We start from the raw sequence: 13,390 nt of genomic DNA, 5'->3' as shown, positions 1-13,390 counted from the left end.
CTAGTGAAGGATTAGTCATTATGATGAACCGATGATCCTAAGGCCCTTTATTATTATTGTTTTTACCTTCAGCAATCAAACTCTCTTTTATTAACTTTCTCTCCTCTAATCATTCACTAAAAGTTAATTAAGTTGAACAACTCCCTAGCGGAACGATAATTCTACTTACTACTATTACTTTGATAGGCCGTGCACTTGCGGTTTGGCCCTATCAAGTTTTTGGCGCCGTTGCCGGGGAGTTAACTAATTTAATTAGCTTTTTCTTAGTGATTAGAATTCTCTCTTCTTCTTTCTCTTTTTCTTTTTATTTTTAACTTTTTATTTTTCTGTCATTATTAACTTCTTGGGTTCTCAATTTTTTTTATGCGAAAAACCAGAAATCGAGTTGTAATAATCAACGAGATCGAAAGGTATTTGCATAGACGAAAGAGAGACGCACGAAATAACACCGCCATGGCCAATCGCACTCTCAAAGAGTATGCAACGCCGTCTACGGCTGAGCCACAAGCTGTTATTGTGTACCCAACGGTTGAGGATGACAACTTTGAAATCAAGTCTGCCCAACTTAACTTGGTGCAGCAAAACCAATTCTCGGGATCCCCCACTGAGGATCCCAATCTTCACATCTCTGTTTTCCTACGAATTAGTGGAACCATGAAGGAGAACCAAGAGGCCGTAAGACTTCATCTCTTTCCCTTTTCCTTAAGGGATAGAGCTAGCGCTTGGTTCCATTCCCTCGAAGTCGGTTCCATTACTTCATGGGATCAGATGAGGCAAGCATTCCTTGCCCGTTTCTTTCCACCATCTAAAACCGCTAAACTTAGAGACCAAATTACGCGGTTCAACCAAAAAGACGGGGAATCTCTCTATGATGCGTGGGAGCGTTTCAAAGAAATGCTAAGACTTTGTCCCCACCATGGCCTAGAGAAGTGGCTTATAGTCCACACTTTTTATAATGGCTTGTCTTATACCACTAAGATGTCTGTTGATGCAGCTGCAGGTGGAGCACTTATGAACAAGAACTACACGGAGGCGTATGCCTTGATTGAAGACATGGCTCAAAATCATTACAAATGGACCGACGAGAGAGCCATCACTAGTTCTTCATCCTCCAAAAAGGAGGCAGGTATGTACGAAGTCTCTAACTATGACCACCTTGCTTCTAAAATTGATACACTAACCGAAAAACTTGAAAAACTCAATGTTAGTGCTATCAATTCTGCTTCTACTCCTTCTTGTGAAATATGTGGTATAACTGGTCATGCTGGTGTTGATTGCCAACTAGGTAGTGCTATTAACGGTGTTGAGCAAATGAACTATGCTCAATACAACCAAGGGATGAGACAAAATCAAAATTTTTATAAAAATCAAAATCCCTATGGACAAGTAGCACTACCCGGTTATGCAAACAACCAAAGATTCACTCAGAAATCCAATTTGGAAATTTTGTTGGAAAACTCTATTGCCAACCAAAACAAACAACTTCAAGAACTCAAAAACCAAACCGGATTTCTGAATGATTCTCTTTCCAAGCTCAATACCAAGGTTGATTCTATTGCTACTCACTCTAAAATGCTTGAAACTCAAATCGCCCAAATAGCCCAACAAGTGGATACCTCTTCCCAAACACCGGGAGTCTTTCCTGGTCAAACCGAAGCCAATCCCAAAGCCCAAGTTAATGTCGTATCTTTTGGGGGTAGTAAGTTAAACGAAACATTTGCTAAGGTTAAAAACATTGGGAAACAAAGTGTCGAGCCTTTAGGTGATAAAATTGTGATAGAAGAAGCAAAACCGCTTGAAGAAAACAAAACTCCATCCCCCTTAAATCTTGATAAGCTTAAACTAGAGGGTAAGTTTGAAAAATTTGTTAACATACTTAGGAAGATTTGCATTAAACTTCCCCTTGCTGAAGCTTTGTCTAGGATGCCTCTATATGCCAAGTTTTTAAAGGAAATTTTTTCAAAGAAAAGGGCTATAGAGCATAATGAGACAATAGCCTTGGCAAAGGAAACTAGTGCAATCATTCAAGAAGCACCCCCTAAGCTTAGAGATCCAGGTAGCTTTGCCATACCATGTGAAATTGGGAATGAAACCATACACAAAGCCTTATGTGACTTAGGAGCTAGTGTTAGTTTGCTGCCTTTGTCTCTTCTTAAAAGGATAGGGATAGGAGAGTTGAAACCTACCGAAATGGAATTAAAGCTTGCTGATCGTTCTACCATGAAACTTGTAGGATTTGTCGAGGACATACCTGTTAAGATAGAAGGGATATACATCCCAACTGATTTTGTAGTCGTTGACATTGAAGAGGACGATGACGTCCCCATAATCCTAGGTAGACCTTTCCTCGCAACTGCAGGAGCTCTCATTGATGTTAAACTTGGTAGGATTGTCTTTCAAGTGAGTGATAAGATGGTAGGATTTGAGCTGAAAAATGTTATGAAGGGTCCCGCTCTTTACTCTTGTTGCATGCTTAACGATCATGTTGTGAAAGAACGTTTTATAGCGTCATCCACACAATATGATATATTTGATCCATTCTAAGGACTCTTTCTAACCGTCAAGCTAATGACATTAAAAGAGCGCTTCGTGGGAGGCAACCCACGCATTTTACTGCTTTTGTTTTGTTTTTCTTTATTTTAAGATGTTTTGTAGGTAATTGTCCAAGTTGATTCGAAAAAATGGAAAATTTTTGAAGCCCCAGGACCAGAAAGGTGGCACGGCCCGTGCTAGTTATGGCACGGCCGTGCCAAGTTTTTAAGAGAAAAATTGAAGCTTGAAGTCAGGAAGATGGCACGGCCCGTGCCAAGGTTGGCACGGCCGTGCCCGTGTTCTTGTTGCCTATATACACAATTTTTTTTTCTTTCTTCTTCCTCATTCACAAACAACAACCCTCTTTCATCTTTCAACCTTCTCTCTAAACCTCCATAACCTTCAAACCTTCAAACCCTCATATCTCCCTCAATTCTTAACCAAATCACTCAATTCTTTCACCAATCAACCACAAACTTCATCCAAAACAAAGACCACCAATCAAAAACATCCTTCATCCATTTAAACCCATAATTCACCAAAACCCTAATCTTTCAAAACCTAACCCAAACACCACAAAACCTTAACCAATCTCCACATCCAAACCAACAAACCTTCCTTAAACATCAACCCCAACCCTAAACCAATCCTTTCCACCACAAACCCTCCCAAACCCTAAACCTTCAAAACCAATTCCAACAAGGGTCAATGGCTTCAAGAAGAAGTGGTAAAGAACCAGCAAGCTCTCAAGGAGGACCTCCCCCAAAGAAGCAAGCACAAGTGAAGAATCATGGAATAAACTTCAAAAACAACAAGCAACGGGACAGGTATAAAATTCTAATCTCTAAACACTTGCATCCTTCTCGTTATCCTGATCCCAATACTTTAGATGTGCTAGAGCTGTTTGATGATGTTTCTAGGATGATAGGAAAGTTAGGTTGGACTGATTTGCTGAAACCTATGCGGGGTTATGAAAACTTCACTTATGAATTTTTAAGCTCAATTGTTTTCACTAAAGATAAGTTGAATTTTGATAACCCTAACCATAGAGTTGTTTTTCGGTTGATGAATATTGATTATGACATGTCACTTCAGCACTTTTGTGAGGCCTTAGGTTTTGCAAATTAAGGATATATTCATGATCATTGGGATCCTAGCCTAAAACCGGATAACTATGACCCAACTGCCTTTTGGACACGTATCACCGGCGTTTCCAACTATGTTCCTAGAGCCAACAAAGCTAGCAACATCCACAACCCCGTACTTAGGTACCTCCAAAGGGTAATGGCTTGCACTATTTGGGGTAGAACCGAGCTAGGAAACACTAGAACCGATGAATTGTTCATGCTATGGGCAATGCTCCACGACCACCCCGTCAATACTTGTTTTTATTTGATTGATTACCTAGACTTTGTCGGTACTAGACCGGCCGGTAGAGGAGACATAGTGGTGGGTGGCATCATTACATATATAGCTAGGTGTTTTGGAGTAGGTGAAAATGAGGGGATCAAACCAATTGAGGGAAACAATAGGCTTAACATAGAAACCCTTATTGCTATAAATTTCATCAAACATCGTCCACCGCTCCATTACCAACTTAAGCTAAATGTGCCAATCGTGTTTTTATTGCCTAACCCATCTCGGACTACCACCGAGGTGGAAGAAAATTGGTTGTATGTTAATGATGTGCAGGTTCTTGGTGAGCAAGATGATGAAGAGGGAGAAGGTGCTAACCTGCACCATGATGAGGGAGAAGGTACTAACTTGCACCAAGAGGGGCACCATGGCCATGCAGCCGGTGAGCTTAATGAAAATCAAAGATGGACATGGATTCATAATGAGATCGAGAGGATGAGCACCGAGCAACAAAGGCAAGGTGTTGAGATATCCGACCTTCGCAATGAAGTTCAAAGGGGCAACCGTGTCAATGATGAAAATAATGAGATGATCCGTCAGATGATGCAACACCTCCAACTTCAAGGTCCTCCTTACGGACCTCAATAAACAAATGTGAGCTTTCCTCTTCCTCTCTTCTCTTCTTCCTCTCTTCCCTTCTCTCTCTCTACTACTCTTCTTCTACTCCTTCTCTCTTCTTCTTCTACTTCTTCTCTATTAATTTCTTTTTCTTTGAATCATTGAGGACAATGCTTCCCCTAAGTGTGTGGGGGGGGGGGGGGGGGCTAATAAAGTGTCTAGAGTCGTAGTGTTCCCAAACTCCCTTGAACTTTATTCTTTTGTTTTGTTTTTATAGCAAGAGGCATAACTAAGTAGCTTGTTTTTAATGTAAATATGGCATGAATTTTTTTTGTTTTGTCTCTTCCTTAGGTTGCTTCTTGTACATAAAAGTAGTTTCTTGTGTTTCTTATGTTCTTGCTATACCCATATCTTGTTTTAATGTGAAAATTCTCCAATGAGAAAAGCACCCGGTTGCAATCCTTGAGTAAATGTATGAATAGGTATTTTAAGGAGCACGTTATATCTTTAGTGTTAACTTAGACCCTTTAAAGTCTTAAGAGTAAAAGTAGTATAAGTTTGTGTGGGAAAATTAATCAAATTGATTCTTAATTGTTATATTCTTCTTAATTTTTTAATGTTAAATGGGGCGGGAGAATGGCACCAACATGTGGGGGAAGGGACAATTACATCCTAACTTCCTAATTGTGGTGGTGACTCCTTAATTTGAACTTAAATGAAACAAATTCATCAATGCTAGGGGGAAAGGACAATTACATCCAAAAAGACTTCCTACGCGGAGACGAAACAAATAATAATTTTGCAGCACTGCTTAGGGTGATTTTGAATCTAGGGGGAAAGGACAATTACATCCGAGAAGACTTCCTACGAGGATAGATAGCCCCTAAGCATCTGCAGCCCCTTGTGCTTAATTGTTAATCTAATCTAATTTTAACTTAAATTCCCATCACTCTTATATGAAATGAAGAAAGGACTTTTCTCGGTTACTTTAGCACTAGGGATAGAACCTGTTCCTCATAATATCTGTCTTATACAGGAGCAAGAAAAGGGTTGGACTGCACACACACACACTCACTTGAGACTTGATGTTGGGTAGAATAGGTTCATGAGAAGTGTTTGAAGTTGTAATTAGTGTACTTGAAGCAAAACCTTTCTTTTGAGACATTTGTTCTTAATATTGCCATAATCAAATCTTTTGTTGCTGATATGTTTGCTGCCTTCTGCTTGAGGACAAGCAAGGATTCAAGTGTGGGGGAGTTTGATGAGTCATAGATAGTCTTATTTATTGCTTTATTTAGTTTAGTTTTATTTTATTTTAGATTTGATTTTATTTTATTGCATTTTATTTTAGTTTAGAATATTTTACTTCAAATTGTGTTTTATTTTATTTTAGGAATAAATATATGGTGGAAGGTGCCTTGGAGCAAAAGAAAGAGGACTGGAGCAAATACAGCGCAAGAATACGAAGATACGGGACAAAAATATGTTCCCCCAAAGTCAGAAGCTTGGCACGGCCCGTGCCAACATGTGGCACAGCCGTGCCCGTCTTAGGACCTGTTTTGCTGCTTTTCTTCAAGCCCAAGTTACCCCGTTGCAGCTTTACCGTTTTATCCTTTTAGTTGCTTAGTTTCTAAGTCAGATGTAAAGCTATAAATAGAGTAGCTCTCCACCATAAACAATCATCCTTTACTTTGTTTATTTCAATTGCTATTTTAATAAAAGTCTTTATTTTCCTTTTTACTTTCTTCGCAATTTACTTTACTGTTATTTTCTCTCTTCTTCCCCCATGTCTACGATGAACATGAGTGAGTAGACTTCTTCGTCTTGGGATTATTGGGGAGTCTAATGACTCAATCCTAAACAAAACATGTCTAAACCCTAATTTCTATGTAACCCTAATTTCTAATCTAGATTCACCGTCTTAACGTGGATTAACAATTATCAAACTGTGGAAGAGAAAGCGGAGGGTTTGATAATCGTTAATCCATCATCCCAAACATCAATTCATAAAGCGAGAGCGGAGTCTTGATGTTGGAACAAGTGAATCTAGACAATAATTGCAAAACAGTGAAATAGTCTTTGCAATTATTGAGACAAAGAGTAGTTTCAATCCTCTATGCATCTTCTAGTAATCATGTCAGTGAAATAGGCTTGGTTACTAGAAGTAAACTCTCACTGGACTTTCATCGGAAAGGTGAGGGGCTAAGGGAAACCGGTCTTTAGAAATTAGTGTGTAAATCATGAAATTAGATGTTTAGGTTTTGTCTAGTGAAGGATTAGTCATTATGATGAACCGATGATCCTAAGGCCCTTTATTATTATTGTTTTTACCTTCAGCAATCAAACTCTCTTTTATTAACTTTCTCTCCTCTAATCATTCACTAAAAGTTAATTAAGTTGAACAACTCCCTAGCGGAACGATAACTCTACTTACTACTATTACTTCGATAGGCCGTGCACTTGCGGTTTGGCCCTATCATCCATATATTAGAAATTCCAATAAAAATGAATTCAACTACCAATACAAATTTCTTACCGTAAAATAAAGTGATTCTGCTATTAAGACGAGAAACTACTTGTTTTAGATGTTTTTTGAAAAATTAAGGGTGTGTTTGTATCAAGTTATAATTGAAGATTCTTGGGAATAAAATCATAAAAATATACATGTCTATGTTTGTTACAAGTTTACTAAATTTTTATTCCCGGTTGTAAAATGTTTCTGGGAATAAAAAAAATTCAAAGAAAATGGTGGGAATAAAGTTCTCATGAAGATGAGAATAAATTCATGTATAATTACCTATTATAATCTCTATTTTTAAGGTTCCTTGGAATATTATAAAGTTAACCAAACATCTTTTTTTTCTAAATACTTTGGAATAAAATTTACGTCTATATATTCCAAAGAATGTTAATCCTAAGAATAAATTTGGTAAAATTTAAACAAACACACTCTAAGTGTGAATGTGTGATAAATAAGAGAGGATGTTTATATAAAGATCCATAAAAATATGTGGCTAAAATATGGTATTGGTCCCTGCAAAATTGGTCAGTTTTGGTTTTAGTCCCTGAATTTTTTTTTTATGGTTTTTGGTCCCTGCAAAAAAAGGTCAGTTTTGGTTTTAGTCCCTGCAATTTTTTTTTATAGTTTTTGGTCCCTGCAAAAATAGGCCAGTTTTGGTTTTAGTCCCTGCAAATTTTTTTTTAATAGTTTTTGGTCCCTGCAAAAATTTTTGTTTTTGAAAATAGTCCCTGACCCCAATTATGTGATGATTTGTCACTTTTGTGCATATGTGACATATGTGCTTACTTAATAAAAAGAATATTATTTTTTATAATTTATATAACAATAATTATTTTTTAATTAAAAAATAATAATAAAACAGATACAATAATTATTTTTTAACTAGCGGAAAGACGGGCACTATCATGCCCGTCTGTCCGCTCTTTCTACTGCGCTAACGCATGTGATTATTTTATTATGTTTGTTTGTATAATTTTTATTAAAATTTTTAAATTTTAAAATATTAATGGAAATTATTGATATATTGATTTAGAAACAAAATATTGTCAAGGCATATAATAAAATTATTTTTGAATCATAATCACTTAAAAACCAACAAAGTCAAATATAATCCATAAAATTAATCGACTTTGATTAGTTGTAACATGAAATAAAAAGAAAAAAACTTATATAATTCTGAATTCTGATGTAGAGGGCTGAGAGAGGTTCAGAAAAACTAAACAATGCGGGAACGAACTATGAACTATGAGAACCCTAATTATTAGTAATATTTAATATAGTGCTAACAAATCTTTTTCTAAAATATTTTGAGTCCTAATATTTTTTTAAAGGATTTAAAGTCCAATCTTTAGCAAAAAATTTTGCTCACGTTTGTTACTAATCTTTTTTTAGAGGATTTAAAGTCCAATCTTTAACATTATATTTTGCTCACGTTTGTTACTAATCTTTTTTTTTTCCAGAAGATTTAAAGTCCAATCTTTAACATTATTTTTTGCTCACGTTTGTTACTAATCTTTTTTTAGAGTATTTAAAGTCCAATCTTTAACATTATTATTTTTTGCTCACGTTTGTTACTAATCTTTTTTCAGAGGATTTAAAGTCCAATCTTTAACAATATTTTTTGCTCATATTTGTTACTAATATTTTTTTAGAGGATTTAAAGTCTAATTTTTAACATTATATTTTGTTCACGTTTGTTACTAATATTTTTTTAGAGGATTTAAAGTCCAATCTTTACCATTATTTTTTGCTCACATTTGTTACAATTGATCAAAGGCTAAGGAATAATAACTTATATTAATAAAATAATAAAATAATATGGAAATACTGTTTTTTGTGGAAGGGATATGAAAATACTTGGCAATCTTTGTCGCTTGTATTGAGGGGAACAACGCAGATGTACAACATAGAATCTGTTGATAAAAAAGTAACATGAGTTTTTGTTTTGCTCTTGTTTTTTTTTTTTTTTGAGTTTAATCTGTGGTTAATGGAGGTAAAAAAGCGTTAACGGGGACGATTAGTGACATGGATTAGTAATCCACGTGTTACTTTATAATTGGCTAACAGTAAGAACAGTTCATAAGGAATTGTGTGTGAGTTTTCTCCTTAAATTAAATTTATTCTTATATATTTGTTACATGTGTTATTTGTATTTAAAATAAAATTAAAATTAAAAATTAAGGGTATTTTTGGAAAGAAAAGTCCAACCCAAAAGTGTGTTGAAAGGGGTAGTTTTCTTTATATGTAGTATAAATTTATAAAAGTGACAAATCATCACATAAATGGGGTCAGGGACTATTTCCAAAAATAAAAATTTTTGCAGGGACCAAAAACTATAAAAAAAAATTGCAGGGACTAAAACCAAAACTGACCTATTTTTGCAGGGACCAAAAACTATAAAAAAATTTGCAGGGACTAAAACTAAAACTGACCTATTTTGCAGGGACCAATACCATATTTAAGCCAAAATATGTTATCATAAATTTGTCTAATCGGTAAGGGACTTAGTCCCCATGAGTAAGGGTTCACATATTTGATATTTTAATCTTGTGTAACTTGATTAGCAGGGAAAAACTTGATGTTTTAATCTTGTAATATAATCACTCTTCTTGTTTTAATGTAAAAGCAAAGATCCAATAAGTAGTTCCCTTCCTCAGTTGTTGCCCATGAAAGCATGAGAAAATTATGTTGGCAAGATCTGAACCTATAACCGCGTCTGTTGTCTTGTTTTTACTTCACCTTCCCCACACGCTGACACGATTACGTTCCCACCTCAAACAAGACTTAACTATCTTCAAATGTTTCCTCTTCTATAAAAACCCCTCAACCCCAACACTCCAAACTAGAAAGAATCACTTCACAACACAAACTCAACTTAAAACCTCAACAAACACATTAATTAATCACACAGAAATAAACCCTTCAATAATGTCTAAACCTAGAAACTTCTTTTTCTTCAAACCATCACCACCCAAATCATCATCACCATCACCATCTCCACAAAACAAAACATTCTCAGACGCAATAGTTGATGAAAACATAGAGACCGCACGCACTCTTATAACCAAATGGAACACTGTCTCTACTTCTTCTAACCATTCTAATTCTCTTTTCACCAACACTCGTCAAGAAGCCAAACACTATCTTAAAGCCGTTAAGAGTCTACAATCTGCTATGTTGTACCTCGTCGCACGTGATTCCACCTCCAAAAAACTCGTTGAAGCACAATCCTTAATGCAACTCGCCATAAAGAAACTCGAAACTGAATTTTATCGAATATTATCACAAAACAGAGACCGATTCGACTCTGAATCGATCTCTGTTCGTTCCTCCACTGATCGTCGGAGTTCTTCCTCTGACGAGGAATTCTCCGACGACGACTCGTCAATCGCAGCAGACTCAGTATCCATGTCTGCTGTTGCTGATTTGAAAGCTATTGCAGAGTGTATGATTTTCACTGGTTACAGTAAAGAATGTGTGAATATTTACTTAATTGTGAGAAAATCTATTATGGATGAAGCTTTGTACAATCTCGGAGTTGAGAATTTGAGTTTTTCTCAAATTCAGAAAATGGATTGGGAAATGCTTGAATATAAAATCAAGTGCTGGTTAAACGCCGTCAAAGTCGCCGTTAACACTCTGTTTCACGGCGAGAGAATACTCTGCAATTATATTTTCGATTCGCCGGAGAAGAACAACATCGGAGAATCGTGTTTCGCTGATATTTGCAGAGAAAGCGCATTGATGCTGTTTGCATTCCCGGAAAACGTGGCAAAATGCAAGAAAACACCGGAGAAAATGTTCAGAACGCTTGATTTATATGAAGCTATTTCAGAAAATTGGAATCAAATTGAATCAATTTTTTCATCGGAATCAAATTCAACTATCAGATCGCAAGTCGTTGCTTCACAAGTGAGACTCGGTGAAACGGTTAGAACAATGTTAACCGATTTTGAAACGGCGATTCAGAAGGAATCTTCGAAAATTCCGGTACCAGGCGGAGGAATTCATCCTCTGACGCGGTATGTGATGAACTACATCGCACTTCTCGCCGATTACAGCGAAGCAATCGGCGATATAGTTTCCGATTGGCCACAAACTCCGGTACCGGAATCTTACTACAAAAGTCCAATTCACGACGAGGATAATCCACCGTCGGAGATAGCGAAACGGTTATCGTGGTTGATTCTTGTGGTTCTCTGCAAACTCGATGGAAAAGCTGAGTTTTACAAAGACGTTGCACTTTCGTATCTTTTTCTTGCGAATAACATGCAATACGTCGTCGTAAAGGTTCGTAAATCGAATCTAAGGTTTATTCTCGGCGAAGATTGGTTATTGAAGCACGAGATGAAGGCTAAAGAGTATGTTACGAAATACGAACGCATGGCGTGGAGTAAGGTACTATCGTCGATTCCGGAGAATCCAACGGTGGAGAAAGCAAGAGAAATTTTTCAGTGTTTCAATGTGGAATTCGATGAAGCGTTTAGAATGCAATATTTGTGGGTTATACCCGACCCGGAACTGCGTAATGAAATTAAAGAGTCGTTGATATCGAAGATTGTTTTCAAGTATAGAGAATTTTACGCGAGGTTTCGGATCGGGTTGGATTCGGTTATAAGATATTCGCCCGAAGATTTGAAGGAGTATCTATCCGAAATTTTGTGTGGACCCGATCGGGTCAAAGATTCTTGAAGTTGGAGGACCTGCCGGCAATAATGGGGCCCACGGTGAAGACAAGAAAATGGGGAAAATATCCAACGACAAGAACAAAGATTTATCAATATGCTGTTTCTTGGTTGTGTACAGTGGGAGTAGCTTGGATGCATATGTATTTGGTAGGAATCAACGTAAGTATATAGATTTAGAATTAGATCATTGATGGAATCCACATATAGGAGTAGGAAAATGATAAATATATATAAAGTCCGGGGGTTCGAATCTTTGACATCATCAAAAGTTTTATTTTACGGTTCAACGAATGCAAATAGACATCCTTTTGTTTGTAACATATTGAATGTTTACGTCTATGTGATTTGATGTTAAAATCAATTTTTCTGTATTGTTTCCAAAGCAAATGAATTACACATTCCACGTCCATTTCCATGCAACACTGCACACAATTTTGCTGTTATAATCAATTTTGCTGTGTTACATTTCATGTTATAATCAATTTTGCTGTATTGTTTAAGCTTTTTTCTCATTTGATTAAATCTAACGATGTTGAACTGAATTGTCAAATACAATAGAATACAACTCTATGAAAAATTGTATTCTATTTTACTCATATTTGTGAGGTTCTCTTGAAATATTTACTCGCATAAATATCAGTTTTTTTGTCAAATAGTTTATTAGTTGGAGCTTACACATTTTAAATGTGGAGAAATTGTGTGTACGAGATTTGAATCTCGAATCTTGCATATATTATATAGTGTCCTTATCAATTGAGTTAAGCTCACATAGACTATGCGATAAATAACATTATTCTTAACAAAATTACAACCAAACGTGCATTAATGATTAACAAATTAGAAAAACGATAATTTATAATCAATATATGTTAGTCTTGATAAATAAGTATATTTATTGACCCAATAGGTAGACTATGAAGGATTGTTAAGCACTCTAAATATGTTTGTAGGGGTGTACTCTAACATTAAAAAAAATGGGTAAAATATGCTTTTCGTCCCTGTAATTATAGGCCATTTGAATTTTCGTCCCTGAGCTTACTAATCCTCCCATTTCGTCCCTGTAAAAGTTAATCACTTGAAATTTCGTCCCTCGCCCCTTTTAATCACTGCCACGTCAGCAAATTACCAAAATGGCATGGGAAATGACGAAAATACCCCTGGCTTATTTTTTTTTGTTTTTTTTCCTTCAAAATTTTTTTCCCAGCTTTTTCCCGAATTTTTTTTTACGATTTTTTCTCTGAAAAATTTCAGTTTTAATTTTAACATTTTTTTCCCGAAATTTTTTATGTTTTTTAATTATTTTTTCAGATATTTTAATTTAAAAAAATAATTTTCACAAAAAAAAATTTCCCAGTTTTCTCCCGAATTTTTTTTTACGATTTTTTCTCCGAAAAATTTCAGTTTTTTCAGTTTTAATTTTAACATTTTTTTTCCAAATTTTTTTATGATTTTTAATTATTTTTTCAGATTTTTTTAATTTAAAAAAAGAATTTTCAAAATTTTGAAATTTTTTTTAAGGAAAAAAAAATAAGTCAGGGGTATTTTCGTCATTTCCCATGCCATTTTGGTTATTTGCTGACGTGGCAGTGATTAAAAGGGGCGAGGGACGAAATTTCAAGTGATTAACTTTTACAGGGACGAAATGGGAGGATTAGTAAGCTCAGGGACGAAAATT

The 13,390-nt window shown here is 35.7% G+C and overlaps 1 non-coding gene and 1 pseudogene across 2 annotated transcripts; one reads left to right on the top strand and one right to left on the bottom strand.

The window, feature by feature from the left end:
• Positions 1 to 816: 816 nt before the first annotated feature.
• Positions 817 to 923, bottom strand: LOC146950906 (small nucleolar RNA R71). Its single transcript, XR_015029430.1, has one exon. It is a non-coding gene; the product is annotated as a small nucleolar RNA R71 (small nucleolar RNA).
• Positions 924 to 9,700: 8,777 nt separating this feature from the next.
• LOC146950905 (exocyst complex component EXO70H1 pseudogene) lies at positions 9,701 to 12,123 on the top strand (annotated as a pseudogene). Its single transcript, XR_015027730.1, has one exon. The product of XR_015027730.1 is annotated as an exocyst complex component EXO70H1 pseudogene (transcript).
• Positions 12,124 to 13,390: the final 1,267 nt, after the last annotated feature.

This window comes from Medicago sativa, chromosome 2 (assembly GCF_051527215.1).
Source record: "Medicago sativa cultivar Bolivia chromosome 2, Bolivia_mono, whole genome shotgun sequence".
Taxonomy (NCBI): Eukaryota; Viridiplantae; Streptophyta; class Magnoliopsida; order Fabales; family Fabaceae; genus Medicago; species Medicago sativa.
The sequence above is the reverse complement of the archived record's forward strand: the minus strand, read 5'-3'. Positions and strand labels throughout refer to the sequence as shown.